Source organism: Haemaphysalis longicornis, unplaced genomic scaffold (assembly GCF_048455015.1).
Source record: "Haemaphysalis longicornis isolate Haplotype H1 unplaced genomic scaffold, Haemaphysalis longicornis Haplotype H1 scaffold_2, whole genome shotgun sequence".
Taxonomy (NCBI): Eukaryota; Metazoa; Arthropoda; class Arachnida; order Ixodida; family Ixodidae; genus Haemaphysalis; species Haemaphysalis longicornis.
This window is the reverse complement of record NW_027526295.1, coordinates 169,938,117-169,960,250: the sequence shown is the minus strand read 5'-3', so window position 1 is coordinate 169,960,250 and position 22,134 is coordinate 169,938,117. Positions and strand designations below refer to the sequence as shown.

Genomic DNA, 22,134 nt, shown 5'->3' with positions numbered 1-22,134 from the left:
CCTCTTCTTTTCTTGCCTTTTTTTAAACATTGGTTATTTTTAGGTGGTATCGGTATGCACCTCTGCCTTTATCTCTCGTGGTCTGTCTGTCTGTCTGTCTGCTTGGCGTGGACTGGAATGACTTGGCAGGGCAGGGGGACGGGCCCTATACGCCCACTAGACTTCTCCAGATGCGGTCGCAGGACAGGGTAGCGGCTCATAGGGAACATGTGGGCATGGTCATCCCGTCATAAATCGGCCCGGGACAACTAAGGCACCACCGTGTTCGCCGCTACGCGTCCAAGTTTGACAATGCGGCCCCGAATTCCGTCAACGGCGCAACAGAAGATCGCCCCTGCCGGCCTAATGTTCTCTCTCAATATGCTTGCTCCAGCAGACACCGTGGGCACCAGCCCCACCGACTAGCAGGTGTGCCGCCACTCACCGGGTACGTGGAGACAGGGTGACGAGCACATCGAAATCGAATCGCGACAGGAGCCTACGGAATTCGGGTGGCAATCTCTCCACACTATAGCCAACATGGCCACTGCGGTGGGCGTGCGGTAAAAAGGCCCCACACGGCCACCGAGCTCGCCTGGCTGTTCGGGGCACCATGCAGTCGCATCTTGTTTTTAATGCTAAAAAATACCCTGGATCTTAATGCGTAGCATTCTTTGCTGAGTTCACCCACAGTCTGGACCATGAAACGCCCCGCATTTCTACAATAATAAAGATTTTGCGGAAGTTCCACCTTTAGTCGTTATAATGACGTAAACAGGGATAATTGGCCGAATAAACTTTGAAAAACCATAAAAAAGAAAAAAAGAAATACAAGAATAGTGAAACTGCCGAACCGTATAACGTGTTCATTTACACAAAAATGCAGATCTGGCGCACTTAACACCTGTAATCGTTATCACTGCGTAAGGGGAGATAACTGGGCGGACAGAATTTAGAAAAAGCAAAAATTTGGCTATAAAGAACTCACCCTCTAGACAAGCGGCCTAAGAATGCTATGCTTTAGCAGATAATTCTCTAAATTTCTGCAGAGCTTTTATTTCTAGCACATTTCCAACGCTTTATAGCGATACTTCTCCTAAGATTTAATTTTTAGTTTATTTTGTTATATGTACGCAGCTACGTCTTTTTCTCATTGTCCACCTTTTGCGTTATGTCATTTTAGGGATTTTCAGTTCTTTTGCAGTTTAATGTGTCCATCATCATCATCATCGTCGTCGTCGGCAACAGCCCACTACGTCCACTGCAACATGAAGGCTGCTCCCATCGACCTCCAACCACTCCTGTCCCGCGCCGCTCCAATCCTTTATTGGCCTCCGAAATCCCTCATTTCATCCCTTCATCGAGTAATTGGCATTCCTCTTTTTGTAAACCCACCCGCCTCTCGGTGCCCACTCTGTCACCCTGACAGTCCACCGAATGTCATTTCGCCTAACTACGTGGCCAGCTCAAGTCCCTTTCTCTTTCTTTAGTTGAACTAGAATATATTCTACTCTAGTTTGTTCTCTGATCCAGGAAGCTAGTTTCCTGTTTTGAAGTTTTACTCGGATGATTATTCGTTCCATGGCCCGTTCAGCCGACCTGATTTTGCTTTCAAGTTGTTTAATAAGACGCTAAGTTTACGCGTTGTATGTCCTTACCGGCAGGATGCATTGGTTGCATATTCTCCTTTTCATTGACAGAGGTAGGTTAGTTTTCGTTATCTTGGAGTGTTTGCCGAATTCACCCTAGCCCGTACCAATTCTGCGCCGGATTTCTTTCTTGTGGTTGGGATCAGCACAGATGACCTGATCGAGATAGCTATAATCTTGTTATAGCGTTCCGTTACATATGCTCAACACGGCTCTTTCGGCGTGTTTATTCATAGTTCTTTATATGTAGTTATATTTATTTTAGTCAAACCTTCTTGGGTTCTGTAATTAGTTCCTCAAACACTTTTTGCAGGTGTTCTCCAGACTCGTTTAGCAAGAATATGTCTTCTGAAAACCTCAACTGGTTCAATTATTCCCCCTTTATTCGTAATTCAGGGTTTTCCTATTCAAGCTTCCTAAATACCTAATTTAGAAGAGCTTTGAACAGTTTTGGCGAGATGTTATCCCCCCTCTCGTACTCCCTTACGTATCGGAAACTTGTCGCTTGGCCTTTGGAGGATTATCCTGCCGTGCATTTCTTATATACGTATTCTAGGAGTATTATGCAGATCTCCTCTATCTCCTGGACTTTCAATGCTCACGGAAAGGCTGTGGTACTCACTGAATCATACGGTTTTTTGTAGTCCATAAAGGCCAAGTAAACAGGGTTATTATACTCTTCGGATTTTTCTATCAATAATTGACGATGTGGATGTGATCAATCGTTGAATATCCTTTCCTAAACCCAGCCTGTTGTCTCGGCTAATGAGAATCTAGGCTGTTACTTATTCGGTTAACTATTGCTTTGGTAAATAGCTTCTTCACAACTGAGATCAGGCCTTGGGTCTGTAGTTCTTAAGGTCCTTGGTGTTCTCCAATGTTCATTTAGTATTGTTATTTTTTATTATTTCCTGTTTGTTAATCTGCCGTTATTTTTTTCTACATGTGTAGTTATTTTACTGTTATCGTTATTTTGTAATTTTAGTTTCATTTACATCCCTCCTGAAAAGTTCCGTATATACGGAAATATGGGAATACGGAGCACTTTCCTAGAATGACACAAAGCCTCAACAAAACACGGAATATTTTCGAGAAACACACGTCAACGAAATAGTGCATACTTATCCAAAAATTTGGCACCGATTTTATGTCTGTAAGTTTACTGGAACCGCCAAATCATTGTCCGTATGAATTCCGTATATACTGAGTATACGGAAAACATACGAAGCGTCATTTTGCTTATTATTCTCTGTCTGTTAGTATAAAGGTTGTGCAGCGGCGCCCTTTCGCGTGCGTTATCATCCGCTATTCCAGGTGAATGCAGATGGGAAAAATAAAGGGTGGTATCGGAGGTTCGTGTATGGGTAAATGCGTTGCTTGGGAAGGGTCCTCTGGCTTTTTTGTAAAGTACGGAACGCTTGAGGGGCCCGGTTTACCGTCCAGGGATACGGTATCTAGACACCGTAGCCACGCGACTTCCGTTCTTTGATGGGTTTTATCCGGGAGGCTAACCTTGTTCCCTGGATATAGATCGGACTCGCTTAATTTCTACTAAGCCTTGAGGCTATTAAATAAACGCAAACATGACAACAACTTCACAGACCCAAATAGAGGCTTCAAAAAGATCCCTGCATACCCTGGTCGGGACCGAACCTGGCTCCTTCGCGTTACGAAGTCGATGTTACTTCCATCACGCTACACAGGAACACGTTTCTCATACGCAAAGTGTTGGAGGGGATCTTGACGCTGCGCTGTTGCCACGGAGGCCGCTGTTGCTAGGCCGCAAGTAAGTGCCTAATAATACATAGTAAGTAACAATCATAAATTAGTGCATTAATTCCCCCCAAATCACAAAACCTCAATCCAGGGTCACTTTAAAGGCCTTTACAGGGGCTGCGATGCCCTCTCTTGGCTACTTTCGGTATCAACGCCAGGGTGATACTGAAACTGGTCAAGAAAGATCGCAACATTCCCTCTGGCTAATCATTTCTCCGCACTTGACAGCTGTCACGTTGAGTAAAACTTCTTTATTCTTTTTGTTCTGCGCATTATCGAGATAAAGGGCAACCATAACCACGACCTTGTCATTATTCGACATTAGCTTCGGATTTTGAGTACCGTCGGGAGTCGGTTGTAGCACATCGCTGCCAGTAATGCTGTTGGTATTAAAATTCCGTCTGTATGCCAAGTATAGATTGCAAACACCACATCTGAATTTTTTTTTCGATTGCCGCGGTCTTTTCGTGTTCGTTCTGTAGTACAACAACTTGCCATCAACGTGTTCAATTCGAACATGCGGGTCCAGCGAATAGGGTTTCTTTTTACGTCCCATTGGTCAATCGGCACGCTCCAGGAGTGTAGAGGAAGCAAAACCCAGCGTTGGCATGTCCCCAGTTGTGAAAGCGTTGACATTGCGTGCTTTTCTGTGCTGCATTCCAACTTTAACACACGAGGCAATCAACTCTCATCCCCTCCAGCTCTGTTACCAGTCACACTAACAAATCGTCTAGTTTCAGCGCCTGACTCTGCCTACACTTTGCCAACGGTCGCCTCAAGCATGCCATTTATTTGATACTACGCCATGCTTGCAACTGAAAACCCATCTCATAGCAGGGGAGCTCATTCGCTGTCAGCTATTAACCTTTTTTGTACTTCGCAGTAACATTGAAGCGGTCTTGCAGTGTCCGCCTAGTGATCATGCGGTGTGAACTATCAGAACGCGAGGGCTTATGACGTGGGACTGGCACGGCCTATAAATTTCAATCGAAGTGAAACCATGAACAGGTTTTCACTGGTCCAGGTGTCTCAATAGATGATCATGTCTTTGGCTATTCTCGCTATTTTATTGTTGCAAATCAGCATAGATATCAGCTTCCTGACTCAATTAGTTTTTAAATAGCTATTGGCATCTGATCTTACGGCGAAAGGAGCGTTCAAAGACGTCCGCAAGGCGGCGCAAATGAGTACAGTTGCCGAAATCTTGGAATAGGAGCAAATGATCCATAATTGCTATAGTAGTGCTTTTATAACTGCACCTGTTATTATGCTGCGGCTGAAAGAAGCGTCGGGGAAAATCAACAAATAAACTTCGATTGAGTTTCTTATTTTTATTTGAATCTGACGTTGCAGCTTTGCATCAGCAATATGAAACATGACCACAACAAAAAGGAGTCATGTGTCAGAGCACGTTAGCAAAAAGCAACTCTTACAACTGCGCTTGTACAGTAATCACCGCAATAAATTTCAAGACACCCCTCCCCCCTCAAAACGAAAAAATCACACCAGAAAAAGCGTGCAAGTACAAAACTAAATAAAGCTCTTAGTGGCGCTTGGCTCAAGCTAAGAACGAAATGAAATTTCAGTTCCGCACGCCCGACGAAGCGCGCTGCGGAGCTCACTCGCTTTCACGCGCACACAGCGACAGAGATCCGCGCCCGAGCAGATCGGGTCTTCACCAGCGGAGGCTTTTCCAAGTCCCCAAATGAGATAGCTGCACTAGAAGGCGGCGTGCTTAACTGCGCGCCTGATTTGAAACCGCGCCTTCTGGTAACGGGGGCATTTAGAACACGCAGGCCGACGCGCGCCGAGTCCTCCATATCCCTTCTTTACCGCCTTCCTCCACCCTCCCCCGCTCCCTTCGCCCCGTTATTCCCTCTCCCCCGGGAAAAGGTTGCGAAAACAGGTCTCCGTGCCGGCTCTCCGCCGCAACTTTCATCTCCCTCTTACCACTCGCCGCATCAACTCTTCCAGGCCGCAGCGGAACACCCACGACAGTCGTAGTCATGTTCCGGGGGGTCCGCTAATGCCGGTTCGTCTCGGAGTACCTAGTTGTTGGCATAGCGAGAGCCGCGCAACTCTTATTCGCATGAAGGAAGGCGGCGGCGGTTGCGGCGGTAAGACCTCCTCGCGCGGAGCGGCGCGCGCGACCTCTCGAATCGGGACCCTTGGGGCCCGCACGGTCATTAGCACTAACGTGGAAGCGACCATTAGGCACTGGCGACGCTCCGCTGAACGCCGCAGCCGCCGACGACGACGACTGCGTCGCTGTAGCGCCGTTTGAGGCTCACTCACCTCCTTTGACCCGGCAGAGGAGGCTCAGGCGAGCACCCTCGTCGTACGGCCCCACGGTGCCGTGTAGACTGCGACCCGACTCATCCACGATCACGGGCAGCTCAGGCGGCACTGCGTTCGAATGGGGAAAGAAGGCGAGGGAAGGTGGCATTGAGAAGGTGTAAGGGAACAGCAGGCATAGGAGGTGGGCGCTAGAGCGGTATTGCTACATAGATCAACGTCATTCCATCACTGAGATGATCGATGCGGCTAATAAAACATTCGCAGGCCGAAGCACTAATATTACGAAGTAAGCGGAAGTGCGGCGAACTCAGCATTTTGATGTGCTAGGAGAGCTAACGGGCCGATAACGTTATCGCGGGGCTTGTGCAATTGTAAAAACAAAGTACAAGTTCCACGAACAATGCGTCATTTGTCCTAAACATTAGTCGCGGGGAAATGAAATACAGCTCGAGGAGATGTAAATTTTGAACATCATAGTTAAGACAAGCCCGTCTACATGCATTATGACACTACAAACAAGATGTGGATTCCTAATTTGTAATGTACGGAGCGATAAAAAATTGGTACCTTGAGGACATTCCATACTGGCTCTCCCACGTTACCAAATTTTCTGTTGGCTAGGGCGAAAAGGATAACTACATATGGTCGGTTAGGAACACCCCCTTCGCGTTCCTTTATACTGTTTTTGGGTTCAATGCTCACGCTAAAGTTTCTGTAATTCAACCATAAGACGTTATTTTATACAAACACCCACGTTCTATAGGATAAACATGTTCACGACTTGTTAGGTTGATCATTCAGCAGGCTTTCCTAATAAATTATCCGTTCAATCTCCTGGCCTAGTGTACAGTCGTAACCATCACAAACAGATTAAAACTTTGCATTTCAGGTTTGGCATGTTTTGGTTTCCTTTCTTTTAGGAAACCAACAAGGTGTAATTTTAAGCATTTTAGACATTTAAAAAGTATTATTCCTGTTGTGGACGAAAAAAAGTTTATTAACGGTGTTCTGCACTCTATTCTATCATTCCGTGGTTGCGACCAGCTACCCTGGATATAAAGTAAAAAAAAACTGGCTCCTCTTGTAGGCTTATTTTTTTTAGTTGTTTGGGGGCTGGTCTTCAAATTTTCGTTATCTAGAGTGGCGGGTTCAATGCACTACAATGTTGTAATCAGTGAAGTTGCAATATTTTAATTGGAGTATATCAAGAAAACAAGCAAATATATTTTAGATTGGGCCATTCGTGTTTTTGTTCTGGTTCATTCGGCAACGAAAGCTGATTTCGTTGCTTTAAGTATAACAAATGAATCGCGTGTTTTTTTTTTCCTGCCATTTCCTCTCGTGTTGTGGGACCAATGATGCGAAGTACAATATAGACCACTTATAGCGAACCCAGCTTTAACGAAATCCCAGCTATAAATGACAAATCTTTGTTTTTCGTTTGCATTTGTACACATATATTTAACATTCAGACATAGCGAAGAACGGATATGACTGACTGATTTTCGTTTCCCGGTGTGTTCGTTATAACTGGGCTGGACGGTAATAGTAATGGAGCGCTTAATTCGGCGTGTAGGCATGAAAGCAATGAACAATACTATCATCAGCGTGCATTGTACGTCTACAAGTTATATGGGGGCGTATTTTCACCCTTGGCTTTGGGAGTTTGCCTTAAAGCCATAGAAGCCGCGAATGGTCGAACCCCGTAACCTTATGTTTCTGTGTTGGAAAATATATTGCGTACAGAGTGGGCTGTGTGTTTAGATTAGGCGTTTAATTCTAGTAGTACAAACCAAATTGTTTTTTTTTTCATGCAGTTTTGCTTCAAAACGTGAATAATAAAGCTGCGATGCAGTCAGTGAGTATACCGTGTGTTTATAACAAAAAGAAGTAAGTAGGGCGACGTAAATGTCGCCTCTGCCCCTCTCCTGCCAATTTAATGACAAAGCCCCACAATGAGAAATTTGGCAGTGTTATGCATGCAAACGTGGGAATAAAGTATTAATAGAACAAACCTATAAAATTCGTCCCTCGTGGTGTGCCATTTTGGACAGTGTTCATTAATACTTATCAGCGCAGACGGTGAATGTCGAAATACACGCTGCTCAAAAATGAAGGAGACAAGACAAGTGCTTTCTGACGACCATCAACGAACGCGAAATTATATTATGCCGCTCTGATATGCACCGATATGTCGTTGCCCGGAACAGTCGAGACTGAGCACTGGACCTGTCCACTTAACTCGGTGTTCCACGTATTTAAAGCTGTGGTCATGTATCTGGTCCAACTAAATCGATTTCTCGTCTATATTTCATTTGCGGTATAGCATAATGGCCGCCGAAACATGCTGTTTGACGAACAGACTGAGAAACTTTTGTAGCATGTACTGTTGTTTGCACGGAGGGGAGTTTCAAGCAATATTCATTGTTTACTGACTAGATTTTTTGCCTCAAGCGGGCCTGATTTGTCCTTGTGTGTACGCACACATATATTACTAGCCTCCTGCGGTCTTTAGCGCTTCAGTAGTTCTGAAAGCAGGCATTCTCTTCCTTTACCTTGTATTCTATGCCACTTAAATAAGGAACATGCCGTAGCACGGATCTGTCATAAAGCTGTAAGTGGTTTCTTTGTGAAGAGAATAAGTGACCTTGTTGTAAAAAGCTGATCTAACTTTTGATTCCCTGAACCTAATCTCATCGATATCATGCTTTCATGCAATTACTGTAGTAAACTTCTGATGCTCTCAGTGGTTCATCTTTTTGAACTAAAGGACTCTTTGTGACGTAGAAGAAAAAAAAGGCAGGAGTTTGAAGAGAACTCTCATAATTTTCATTTTGGATTTCAAAATACTGTTACGAGGTGTCCGGACATAGGACATAAACCATGGAACATGCGAGTGACATATTTACACTATGTACACGATGTGGGTCATGAGAGAGCCACCGCAGTTGGCTCTCCTCCTTATTTTTTGGAGATTCGCCCACAGCTATCTTTTTCTTCCCGTGACACATCCTGGATGTCGAAAGCAACAGTCCCGGTCGGGAAATGTACAGATGCGGTCACGATGCTAAATGGGAGGAACATTGGAGAAGTCCTCGCCGCCACGGGTGCGGATGATGGTCGTAGTGATCACTGGCCCCGGAAAAGCAATGTTTGCTGGCGCAGGGAAGGAACGTCCAAAGGCCTCGGAGACGCGCCGAAAGTATTGGAATGGGAACGGCATCAAGCTCTGTTCAGGTCGTGGCTGGTCACGTCGGTGGGTCTTGACAGGTCATAGGCTGGAAACACGGAGCTGGCGAATGGGGCGTCCATGGCTCACCGGGGCTGGGGCAAGCCGATGCGATCCAAGAGCCTTTGGGCTATGTTAAAGCTGAGACGAAGCGAAGCTGGGGCCAGGATGGAGATGAACTCCCCCATCTCCATGAAAACATGTTACGTGGCAACAGGAGACAGGAACTGAACCATGGAAGATGCGAGAGATCTCTTTACACGTGCAAACGGTGTCAGCCATGAGAGAGCCCGCACAGCCGGCTCTTTTTCACCTTCTCCAGGGGTCACCGACAGCTCTCTTTTCCCGGTTACAATATATATTTATATATATATATATACTCAAATAGAGAAAAAGTCTGTCATCCCCAGCTTCCCCAGTCTTCCGCATTCTTTCCCAGATTTCCTCAGCAAGATCACAAGACGAGCATGCATGGTGATAAGTAGATACCGGATTTTAGGCAAATGTCTATTTTGCTCCTTGCGCTCCTGTTGCGCCATTTTGATATAAAAGCACGAATAATAGGTGAACAAAAGCTGATATGATGTTTTTTTGCAGTGCCAATAAATACTATACTGGCATTTGTGGGGAAATGCTTACAAATGCCTGTTTTTTATAATCAGTGCCATATGAACACTATTTAGCCCCAAGTTTTCTTTTCCAGTGCAGTTGGAAATCGTTATTCGCGTAACCGGCCAACATTGGCTGTTTTGATCTTTATGGGGATCAACGTAGTCTTCTAGTTCTACCAACTCCCGGAAATCAACCGCTGGCAGCAGTTAAAAAGGACGCCTATCCTCAGCGACGAGAGGCACAGCTTTGAATCAAAAACATGGATGTAGCGTAATTTACTGTTGCTTCCAGAATTTTTACAGTGATACTAAGACTACGTTTGGCGTACTCTCAAAACAGATTTATTCACATGTGCAGTCGCGTTCTTGTTTCTAGAAGCCCACCTTAACCAAATTCAATTTTTAACGCAGTGGTTGAGCGTTGAACACGCTTTTTTTAGAGGATCCCTCCTACAGTTAAACGTGGATTTAGCGAACTTCTGTGTAACGAACACCTGGATTTAACGAAGTTTTTTAAATTCCCCAATGCCACCCAAATTGAAGCCCATCTGTTTGCGCCCAGTATGTAACGAGACATTGCGGCGGTTAACCTTTATTTGACGAAGTCTGCAAGCTGATCAGTCATTTTTTCTTGCACATTTACTCAAAAATCGCCGAAGAAGTGAACCAAATTAGCGAATACTAGCACTACTGTAAGGAGCCAGCAGCAACTAAAAGGTCTGGAATCTCTTAAAAACAAAATTCGTCTTGATCGCGATGAAACACGGAGCGGCTAGTGCCATCCCGCGTCTAACGCAGCATCCACTTCCGGTTTCACTTTTGTAGCGTAACACCACAGCGGGTAACAAGAGTTACTACACTTCACGTTTGTCCTCGCCCGCACCTAGAACTACCATGCGTTTCCATGTTTGAGGGCGGTTTCGTTTCGAGACTTAAATTTCGAGGTACTAGGCCCTCCTGTAGGTGTGTAGTCGCGCGTCTCCACTGCTATCTGTGGTATCGGTTCATCGGGGATGACTTCTGCATCCAGAAAACAAAAAGTTATGTCTTTTCAACACAAGCGCACAATTTTAAATCCCGCCTCCGCCGGCAAGAAAGAAGAATGAATGTCGCCGCCGGGTACAGTGTCCCGGCTAGCACCCGTAAAAAATTTTGAGTGCGGTAAAAAGCCCCAAGTTCACAAAACGGCACCTACTCAGCATATGTTTGGATCTTGAAACGCGTGAAGGTGCCGAAAAGTGTCAAAAGGCAAAAGTGATCCTCACGTTACGCCTGTGAATACGGGGGAAGTGACCTTGCTTTTTTTGAAGGCCGTTGAGTGCCTAAGCTCGTGCGAAAAGAGCAGGCGCAGCTCGCGCTGTTTTTCTCTGTGAAACAAATTCTCAAAGGGTGACTTCACCTTCATATGTGTCTACCGTTTTAACTTTCTTTCTGCTTAACTCCCGCGAGCCTTAACTCGAAACCTGCGGATAACGAAAAGCTGCATGTAACAAAAAATTGCGAGCTTTTGTCAGCTACGTTGCATCCAGCTTTAACTGTGGAGCCAATGGCCAACCATATATATACACCGCAGCTGCATTCCTTTACGCATTGAAAGTCATACAGCCGGTGGGCTCTTACTTAGGCTTTTCCATAAAAAATATGCTCTTCAGATTTGGCATTCGGCAGTGTGAGGACGTCTTGCTTGTAGAATTCGGGTAATATGTATGAGAAAATTGCAGAGTTGTGCCTAACAGTCTGAATGTAAGAACATGTTAAATTCCAATAAATCCTTGTCTTCCTTGCGCTTTATATTTGCGCCTGTTTTTGTCGTGCCGTAATTCATTCGCCACCGGCAGACACAAAATAGCGCTTTTTTTAGTCAATGTTCCCAGCGTTAAGTCTTATTTTTCATGCCTGTTTCGCTGTATGCGACGCTCGAGCAAGCGACAGTTGCAGGTGAACATACATGGCAGGAGCACCACTGTGAAAGTAAGACAATGGATTGTCATTAGTTCATTTTATGGGACAAATAAACGGTCACGTTAAACTGTTGACGGCTTTGTGACATCATAAACAATTTTGGTTTTCCTGTCGTAAATACTGTCCGCGCCCGTCTTTCTTTAAAATTATTTGCATTCATTTAAACATTTATCCTGCCTACAACAGCGACGTTGGAGACCTAATACGTTGTTTTGCCTGATTATTATTTTGGGTGCCTAAAAAGCGATTTTTATGGCCTAAATACGCGGCTGAAAGTGATAAGCTGGGCATAAATATATTTAAAATAAACAACTTTAGCTTCACCGAAGCGGCCTCTAAGTTATTTATGGCTGCATAGCTACGAATGACCTATTTAAAATGCCGCGTTTGAAGCACTCAATTTTCACAATCTCCAATCAAGCAAGCCGAAACATGATCCGTGAAAGGACGGTTTGGTACTGTTTCCCCGTGAACTTTTGTTGCGGACATTTAATGAGGTGGAACAACTCCGTAAAAGTGCCAACTTCTATTTCCTGCCGTTAGCGAAAGGTCAAACTTACCACGCTCTAGTAACTTCGCTGAGATTGTGCCAGATTTAACCTAACCATCGAGCGCCCTTAAACACTAACGCAAGTGATGTGCTTACCAGTGCCGTTTTATATCTTCTAGAAAAGAATTAAACAGGCACGGTGTGGGGATGAGTTTCGTGCCAGTCTCTCCCCGTTAAAGCCTCTGTCTCAAAGCCAGCCCACCGAAACCGCCGCAGCAGAAAAAAAAGCGAAGCAAGCCCCGAGTGCATGCGGATGATAGCGTGCTTGAAATAACACAGCCAGAGCAAGGCCGAAAACAATATGTCGTATACTGCAGGGAGATGGGTTTGCGACGTGAAGAAGTGTGATCGGAGGGAAACAAAGTGGCTATGCAGCACTTGTCCGCAGGCAGTGTTCAGCGTCGCGCTGCCACGACAGCGGCGATCCTACGACCGTATATAACATAAACTTTCATACGAGCGACGGCAGCAACCGCGGCCATCCGCAATGCGGCTTCAGCTCTTCAGCTCGACACAACCCCGATCAGCAGCATTCCTTCTCTCCTCGTCTCTGTCTCGTCAGGTGATTGGCTGTCAGGAACTCTGGGCTCTGATATGACTCCTCATTTGGGACTATTTCATAACGTCTCGCGATGACGTATAGCGAGGGTCTTGTTGCTGTGTTGTGGTGGCTGATAGTGCGAAGGAAATGGTAGCTAGGGGACCTAAATGGGGAGGCAGAGCTCTTTTGTTTCTAGTGCCCACCACGGAACGCGCCATCTGTTTACGATTGGTGGTAGACAAAGCTGCAGTGCACGCGGTTTCGGCTGCGACTGTTGGTGCTGGCGTAAGCTTTTTGTCGTCGGCGCCTGCTTGACAAAAACAAAAAGACAAAAACCAGCTGCTTCGGAAATCCGCTTGTTGCCCGCCGCCGTGTGAACGACCCGAGCGCATTGGCCTTTATGGATCAATCCGGGGAACGCTAGGCGTCTCGTTAGTAAGCGTTTCGTTAGTAAGCCTTAAGAGGACCGACAACCGATTTTTATGGAGTGCATATCCTTAAGCTCATATAAAATCAAGCGTTTTATATACTAGGGTAACCGCAAACGATTTGCAAATACGCAAGCGGAAACAATTTTATTTTGTACTAAAATTTCTGGTCTCTGAAAGGTGGCCACACGTAGTGTGTACACGTGACACCACCTTACGTGCAAATCAATTACGTCGATTTCAACGCGTGATTGGAAAACCGAAGGAACGAACAGGAAAGGTTGCGCATCATTGTTGTTTCAGCTGAGGACAAGTTTTTAAACACCTCCTTTTTTCTCACGTGCAGTCAAAAGTACCTTGCAGCACGGTTCACTGTCATGGCGGCCAGCATTACTTTTGGCTGGACACGTAAGACTGGTAGATGTAAAAATTTAGGTTTGAAAAGTTCTAGGGGGCTATCAGCAAAATTTTTTCGGGTTAAGGTATCTTAAGTGATGCCCTTTTTAATGGAATAAAGAAAATATACTCGACGAAAAAAGGTTGTTTGTTCCTTTAACATCCCTGTTATATTTTGTCTTTCGAGGTTGCATGGGCGTCTGCGCTCGAAACTTGCAAATGTTTACCTTGGTGTATATTACTATCCACCAATTAATTGTTCGTAAGTGAGAGTTGTAAGTGTTTCGTTGCAGTTGCCGCGTATTGTGGTTCGGGCGCATTCTGCAGTCAATCACCGTAATTCGGAGTAACCTGTATTTGTGACTACGTTAGTGCGCTAAACCATTACATCTGTCATCGCACTGGTACACAAAAGGGCATGGATCATTACTTATAGCCGCTCAAGGCAAGCGAAAGTCAGAAAGCGAGACTAGCTAGGATTGTAAAAGTATTTGACCAAGCAGTATCATTATTGGCTGAAGTTATTCGCTTTTTGTACAAAGTTAACCCCGCGCCAGCGTGTTTTGAAATGGTCCGGTGATGATTTTCCCTGTGGGTTTCGACACAGAGCTTAGTTCACGTTTGGAAGGGAGGTTAACCCTTTTTGAAGCATGCCCGTAGCGAATAATACACCTCAGTACCTAGGCATGTTGTAGGGACCACTGCATCACGCTGCTGTCCTTAATCATTTCAGTGTAGGGGGTAAAGAGAATTTATTATAACCCACATATCAGGGCGCAGCGACTAGTGATAACAGCGCTGCCCTAAGAACAGAAAATTATCCAATCAGTCTGCATGTAACATGGTCATTATACACACTGCACACAATTTTTGGCGTGGTCAACAAGTCACTACAAATCAAGTCACACAAACTTCACCAGTGTTCAGAAAAACAGCTCATAAACTAACTCAGCTCAGTACGGCACTAGAGAAACGCTCAGGATGTCACTCCTGACCACTATAAAGCGCGTAGACCAACGCAAGAGGAAGGCTTCTTCCCCTAGAGCTGCCAACTCATGCTCCAAATGACTCATCAGAATCGACCGGACACGCCACAGCAGTGGGAACATTGCCCGCTGCGGCCGGGCTCGAAGACATGCAGCACCACGATTTCTCCACAGAACAAAAGCACCAGCGCACATCAGAAAGTTGACCAACACATCATTTGAACGAGTGTTCATTCGAAGTGTGAGTCCGAACATCCTGCTTAATACAGTCCAGAACGTTGCCGCTACACGACAGTGAAACAAGGCATGTTCTGATGTTTCAGTGTGGCCGCAGTGCGGACACCGTGCGGAACGTACAACGCCGAATCTCGCCAGACGGTCACACGTCGGGAGAACTTCCCAGCCACGTAACCATCCGAAATCCCGAACATCAGCCGGAAGTGCCGCCGAAGTCAGCTGATGCCACCGGACACCGCGTGACCTTCCTATCTGTTGGTTGTCTAATTGGATTATTGCCAATTTTTCGCACACTTCACTTGCCGTACTTTCCCTAAAACTTAGGCTTGGCAGGGAAGACTGGAGATTTCGCAAAGTTTTTATAACGTACGCGTAAAATGGCGGCGGCTGCTCAGCTGAAGGACCGGCGATGTGCGCGTCATAAAATAATGACCGGGAAGTTCCCAGAAAGTACTGGAGCAGCGCCTTTCCTGGGTACTCGTCTGAGTCCACAAGGTCGATCACTGCCCGTACCGCCAGCACGCTGCTCATGGTTTGCAAACAAGGCAGACTAAAACCACCCATTGACTTGGGCAGCCTCAGCAGCGCTCGTGACACTGTTTCTGTTTTGTCCGCCCAGAAGAACGATCCAAACTTCGTTGCGAACTGTCGGGTGAAATGGCGCGGTGGTTTTGCTACGCGTGCTACATAAAAAAGCGCCGCCGAGACGGACGACTTAATTATGTAGCTTCGCTCTGCAAGGGAAAGCCTGAACTTTCCTGCAACTGCAAGACGTTGCTCCGCAGTCTCAAGGAGACGCTTCCACGTACTACGCGCCACTTCACCTGAGGCATGAAAAACCACACCTAGTACTCGAACACCCGTCACCCATTCTACGTCGCCCGCCAAGCCAGACGCAAATGTGCCGAAGCGCACCGCCACACTTTTTCCCCTGTTCAGTCGAGCACCAGACAGCTCACCGTACTCCTGAAATAGCCGCATAAACGCTCGGTAGCTGTCCTCGTCCCGAATGAACAGGGACACGTCGTCCGCATACGCGGACACTTTAACTTGGCCTATGCCTGGCAACGGAAAGCCGCGGATGGCAGTGCTTGCATCAACACGGCGCAGCAGTGGGTCGAGACAAATGACAAAAAGCAAAGGTGACAAAGGGCAGCCCTGCCTTATCCCACGGGTGACAGAGAACGGACTACTTAAAAGCCCGTTGACAAGCATTCGAACGCTGACGTCCGTGTACAACAGCTCGAGCATAGCGACAAAGTCTGGCGGAAAGCCGTATTGGCGCAGAACTCCCAGCAAGTATCGGTGCTCCACTCTGTCAAAAGCTTTCGCTTGATCGAGAGAGATGAAGCACCCAGAAGCGCTAATCTTTGTCGCGTAACTGAACAAATCGCGCGTCAATGCCAGGGACGAGAAAATTGTGCGACCTGGTACGCTGCACGTTTGCGCTTGGCTTATGATATCGGGCAAGACGGTACTGGTGCGTCTGGCCAAAATGGATGCTACAATCTTGTAGTCAGTGTTCAGTAGTGTAATTGGTCGATACGCCTGGGGCTGCGTAGGATCCCCGCCTGGTTTTGCGATCAAGATGACACGGCCTTCACGGAAGGAGTCAGGTCGCACTCCGCGCTGAAGAAAGCCGTTCACCATGTCGAGGAGTGCACCCCGAATGGCCGGAAAAAATTTCTTGTAAAATCCAGCAGGGATACCGTCAGGCCCAGGCGCCGACGCACCGTTCAATCTTTTAACACACTGACTCAACTCGTCGGCATCCACAGGAGCACACAGCAACTCAACCAGGTGATCTGGCACGCATGGCAGCACCCCACAAAATGCGCTAAGCTTGTCCTCGAATTCCTCTGCATCCCAAGACACGCTCTCGGACGAGAAAAGGGTGGCAAAATGTCCCACGAATACCTCGGCTATGTCTTCAACCCTCGTGCTAACCGAACCATCGGCGAGTGTAACTTGTGGAACAGCGGCTAACCCAACCTCGTCAAGCGAGCCAGCTCGAATATGCCGGAGTACGGAGGGGTCCGATACAGGCCTGCCCAAGGTCTGCGCACGGCTCGCCGCTTGTGATGACTGCCGTAAGAGGGACTCGTAGCGTATTTTCAGCAGGTTGACATAGTCCCGCATCGCGAAGGTTAAGGTGCCCCCTCTCTGTACGATGCGAAGTCTCCTCAACGTGTCGTTAAGCGCGGCCGTGATACGCACCTTACGCGCACGACCCTCCTTAACTAAAAGCACGCGCCAGTGGTCCTTTAACTCATCCCAAGGGAGTGAACTGTACTCGCACAGAGCAGTCAACGAAGCCGTTAGCGCTGCAGAACTGTCCCTGTCGGTTAGCAGACGCTCGTCCATCCGCCACATCTGGTGGCAGGGCGTGCAGTTGCCAAGGTTAAGCGTTGCTAACACAGGCCGGTGATCGGAAACGCGACGAACTCCAGCCGGGAAGGAGAGGACGTCACAGCAAGGTAACCAGTTGGGCTAGTTGGTGCACTTGCATCTTGGGGAAGAGGGCGAAACGACGGGGACACAAGGAAAGAAGTGAGCAGGACAAGCGGTGTGGGTGTTTCCATTCAGTAGGTGTTTCCTTTTTATTTATTCAGGAATTGCCTTCACGTGTAATATTAGGCATTGAGCTATAGACTCCCGCATTATTTTTCTAACGCGTCCTTTCGCCAAGTTTTAATTTTGTAGGTTGTTAGCGGCAAAGTTTGTTGGAGTGGATGAGGGAAATGCTTACAGGAGAGAGCGAGATAAATAATAATTTATAGGAGAGTTTAGCTCCAACCTGAACAGGAGGTGGCTACTCCAGGCATTGGAGTATACAAAAGGTAAAATACTTGTCCTAAGGAACCGCAAGGTTAGAATCAGTACATTGAAACAGCAGCGGCTGAAAGATCGCATGCTTGTGTGCTATGTATAGCACACAAGCACACACATATATGTATACATGTTTCCTTACAGCAGCGGAATATACTCCAGAAAACCTATATACATCTGCATACAAACAATACCAAATGGCCACGATGCGACACAGATACTTTAGGCAATATACATAACACCATTGTGTGTTTCCACACCCATCCAGAGGAATGTGCACGCATTTAGTAGTACCAAACGAAAGCCTTCCTTGCCTTAAGGGAGTTTTTTCAAGCGACAAAGATGTGTGAACACTGCTTACTTGAGTTGAGTAAAAATAACAGAAGAAAAGAAAGGTGTGTCACATTTTCTCAATTTAAAGGCCGCCAGGTCTTGCTGCTGCTCGGGATAGTGAGATTAGATGTTCTTGACCTCCAGGCCGCGAGCTTGCCGCACTCCCTCTGCTTTTTGGTCGGCGAAGGAAAGGGCGTTGGATGCCCAAAAACAGGTAACACGCGTTTCCAGTGGCCCTTTGTGTCCGCAGATGTGCACTTTAGTGCTCAGAAAAACGGCGGGGTTGCTAGGCTGGTTTTAGTTTTTAAGATTTGTCGGCCAAGCGAGGTGGGCGTAGGAGTGGCAAAGTGGCTATGCTTTTCAACACCTTAATGCCACTCAGTTTATGTATAGAATTCTAAAATTTCTCGCCACGAAGTTCCTTAGGGCGTGGGTCTGTCCATCCTCGACGTATGTATGTAGCCACCTCTAGTTTAGTTCTTGGATTGTTTACTAGATGGCGTGGCTACCTCTAGTTTAGTTCTTGGATTGTTTACTAGATGGCGGTACTTGTATATGATGAAAAGATGCGCTTGGATTGTTTACTAGATGGCGTGGCTACCTCTAGTTTAGTTCTTGGATTGTTTACTAGATGGCGGGGAGCATTGTAATAAAATCCGTTCGCTGTTGGCGCGCGCTCGGAGTCGCCCGATGGATAAGGCTGCAGATGTGCGAGCCCGCGAGGCAGAAGCGCTCCGTGAAGCTGCGCGACGCCGCCGCCAAGATCCTGCCGTACGAGAGCGGGAGGCCGAAGCGTGTCGTCTGGCTGCGCGACGACGCCGCCAAGATCCCAGCGTTCGAGAACGAGAGGCCCAAGCGTCACGGCAACGGCGCGAGGACCCTGCCGTACGCGAAGCGGCACGGCTGCGGCGCGAAGAGGATCTCCAAAACGTCAGAGAACGGGAAGCGGCGAGAAAGCGCGCGTATCGGCAGGCAGACCCCGATGCAGTGAGAGCTCGTGAGGCGTCTGCAAAACGCATCAGGCGAGCTCAGCCCCAAGGTGCCGACGCGCGGTTTAAGCGAGACTTTCTAGACGTTACGTTCGGACACAGATGTAGTGGGCGAACTTTCACTGAAGAGTCACGGTTTTACCGATGATTTCCCCTCAGGAGCTTCGCCCACTCATCATCATTCACCCCGTGGATATGCTGTTTTGTTTATTTGACGCTGAGTAATTCGAAAATAAGCTTACGCCTATATCAGCAGATATAGAAATTGAAAAAAGAAATACAACACAAAAACAAACTGTCGTGGTGCCACTCCCGGTATCTTCATTGATTATAGGAGGTACTATTTGTCCCTTCCTCGTCTCTCTCTCTCTCTCTCTCTCTCTCTCTCTCTCTCTCTCTCTCTCTCTCTCTCTCTCGCTCTGCTTTTTACTGCGAAGCACTATACCTCCAACCAGCCAAGGAAATTTTTGTGTCCGTGTCAGCACAAAACTCCCAGGCTGCTGGTGGCTAATGTCTACACCCAGGCTACACAAATGAAGTGCTGGCACCACCCGGGGTTGAACCTGGGCCGCATAAAAAATTGGAGCGAGAGCCCGTCGTCTTGCCGACTAAGCTACGCCCGCACGTGGAGACGGGGAGACAGACAGTGGTTTGGATTGCGAGTCTGGGGAGGGGGCGGGCGCTTTTTGTAGGCGACACATGAAACAAGAGTGAGGGGGAGGGAGGGAGAGAGATGACGCAATAGCAGCGCGTGCCGCCCTCTTCCACACCTATCGTAAGACGCTCCTCTCCGCTTCCTTTGAGCTGACACTGCTGCGTTGGGGACGCCACCCTCGCGAATCCCATGTAATGACTGTCAGAGTCTCTGATTTCACTCTTTGTACAGCCGCATGCGTGGATTCAAGTGACGACGCATGGGCAATCGCTGTGGGTGTCGGTTACAGCTTCACAGTCCAACCACTTTCACAGCGTTTATTGTGGCCATTTTTTTCTTTCTCTCGCCGCACGTTGCTCAGCACTCGGGAGATAGCGAAAAGCTCCATAGTATGTACTTCACTCGTTAGCAAATACCGAGTCGGTGAGCCAAACCGGTGACGGTATTTTGTGGTGAACTGTCACCGAACATTCTCGGCTAGTTTATTTGCCTCTCCGGCCGCAGTTTGTAACAGCGACGTACGCACTGCTGTCGTCCTACTTCGGCGCAGTACGCCGCAGTAAGACGTCATGGTTCATGACGGTACTAGCAGTGAATGTGACGGTGCTGGGGAAAGTGACATCGCTTTCGGCCATGATAACAATCATGATTATCCTTTCACTGTTAAACGCTTCCATCGGCTCCCCGTTCCGTAAAACGAGTCCTCTTCGAGCCAGGGACCGTGAAGTGTCCACGCGGTGTCTTTAGGTAGTCTTCTTGTCATTTGTACAATCACGCGGCTACTGTGACGCACCGGGCCCTATTGACTTCGTACTCAAGCGCATCCACGTTACGTCATCATTTCTAGCGCTCAGGTCCAGCTATAGAATTGTCTTGCGCTTGGCATGCACTTGTCTTTTTGGCCAAACCACTGAGACAGTGTTGGCGAGCCACCTGCTTTCGATGAAATGACTCGGGGTCACAAGGTACATGAAACGACGAGGGTTTTCGCTGTCCCCTGATTTGCCTTGATGTACAAAGCAAAACGAACCAAATTGTGATGCAGTTCAAGATAGGCAAAGCGAAGGCAGTCAAAGCCGATCACACACTGTAGTGCATTCAGAAATCCTGCCCGAGAAGCCCCCTTTGAATTTAGCGTATTCTGCATTGAAGTTTTCTGTTTTGTCAGCATGGTAATTGAACATTTGTGATGTGTTTTCCACTGCCCGACGTTGGTCCCTTACCCTCTCCGGCCGTGCTCTTCCGTTCGCTGTTACATCGACGGCGACATTTTTTCCTGATGTAAAGAGGCCCAATAAAGAGAGAGTAACGTCGTGTAACACCGCACCGCACAGAATGCGTTCAATGTCACTATCAACCGGTAAATAATTGTTGCTTACATTTTCCTAGTTGGTCGATCAAACTTCCCACTTCCTCCATACCTAAACGCACCTCATCGGAAGGTAAAGTACCGTTCTGAACTTCACCAAAGACATCGAGAAAATGAAAATAATCGGCTTATACCGTTAACAAGGACATTTCAGAGAAGGCGACCTCCCTGGTGTGCACAGAGAAACAAAACACCATACAAACTGCAGTATGTCCCCTTTTTCTTCCCATGCGACTGGGCCTTGACACCGGACCGTTTTGTACTGCTTCTGTTGGAGGCTGCAACGTAGGCGCACGTGCCGATGAATTTTTGCCCTTCCTTCGCACCCTCGCACCCAGGGCCTGAACCAATGCACACGCCAACTTGAGTCTCTAAAACTTGGCAGTACCCGTCGACAGGCTACGCACTACAGCAGCGTATGTATTTTACTTCCCCCTTTTCGCACGTGGCATCAAGGGAATTAGGAAGGCGTCGGCAGACGATTTAAAATATAAGTATGTATAAAGAACCGAAAAAAATTACCGCAAAGATAACACGCGCAATCTGTTAAGGGCGGAAGATGAACGCACCGCAGCGAGCGATAAGATTTGAAGCACGGTTCTAAGGCGAGCCTCGGCGGCGCCCATTGGACACCCTGCGAATAAAACAAGGGTGTCAGTGACAAACGAGGAACGACCGGCCCTTTGTTTTGAGGGTCTCACGTACAAAACGAAAGAAAAAGACGAAGGGCAAGAGAGAGAGAGAGAGAGAGAGCTGCCCAAGTATATTTAACTCGTGCGGTCAAGGAAAGATGATTGAAGTAGACTTGCGGTAGAAAATGGGCAAGAGAAGGGAAGCGAAACAAAATCGTTCGCTTCCAGTCATACACAAACACGAAACAAAAACCCTTCTAAGAAGAAAAATAGGGGAGAGAAAAGGAGAAGGATATATGTGTTTATAGCGAGACAGAAGACGTGCGAAGGAGCCAAGCCGTCTTTTGAAATATTAACAAGCTTGCTTTTGTTCTTGCGGCCGCCGGGCTCAACAAAGACGCGTGCGAGGGGCGCCGCCGGAGAGGGGAAATGTGGTGTGCGGTGTTCAGAAAAATCTCCAATGAATGGGAGGAGGAGGTCGGCCGCCGACGGGAGTTTTCAATTCCTGCAGCGTGCCACACTCCGCGCCCCAAAGCTCCTCGATTCACGTAGAACGAAGCTCTCCGGAGTTCTATCTTGCTTCCATTTTTCTCCACTCCCTCATCTTTGTCGCTGGGGTGGCCGTTGTTCAAAGCCCTTCACACATGAGTGGTAGTACATATATATATATATATATATATATATA

The 22,134-nt window shown here is 47.3% G+C and overlaps 1 pseudogene across 1 annotated transcript in view; it reads right to left on the bottom strand.

Moving 5' to 3' along the window:
- The window catches only part of LOC144169490 (neural cell adhesion molecule 2-like), a 250,270-nt pseudogene that overhangs the window by 77,405 nt on the left and 150,731 nt on the right, over positions 1-22,134 (bottom strand). The window contains exon 4 of the transcript XR_013322458.1: positions 5,700-5,810. The product of XR_013322458.1 is annotated as a neural cell adhesion molecule 2-like (transcript). The remainder of the gene's footprint in view (positions 1-5,699; positions 5,811-22,134) is intronic.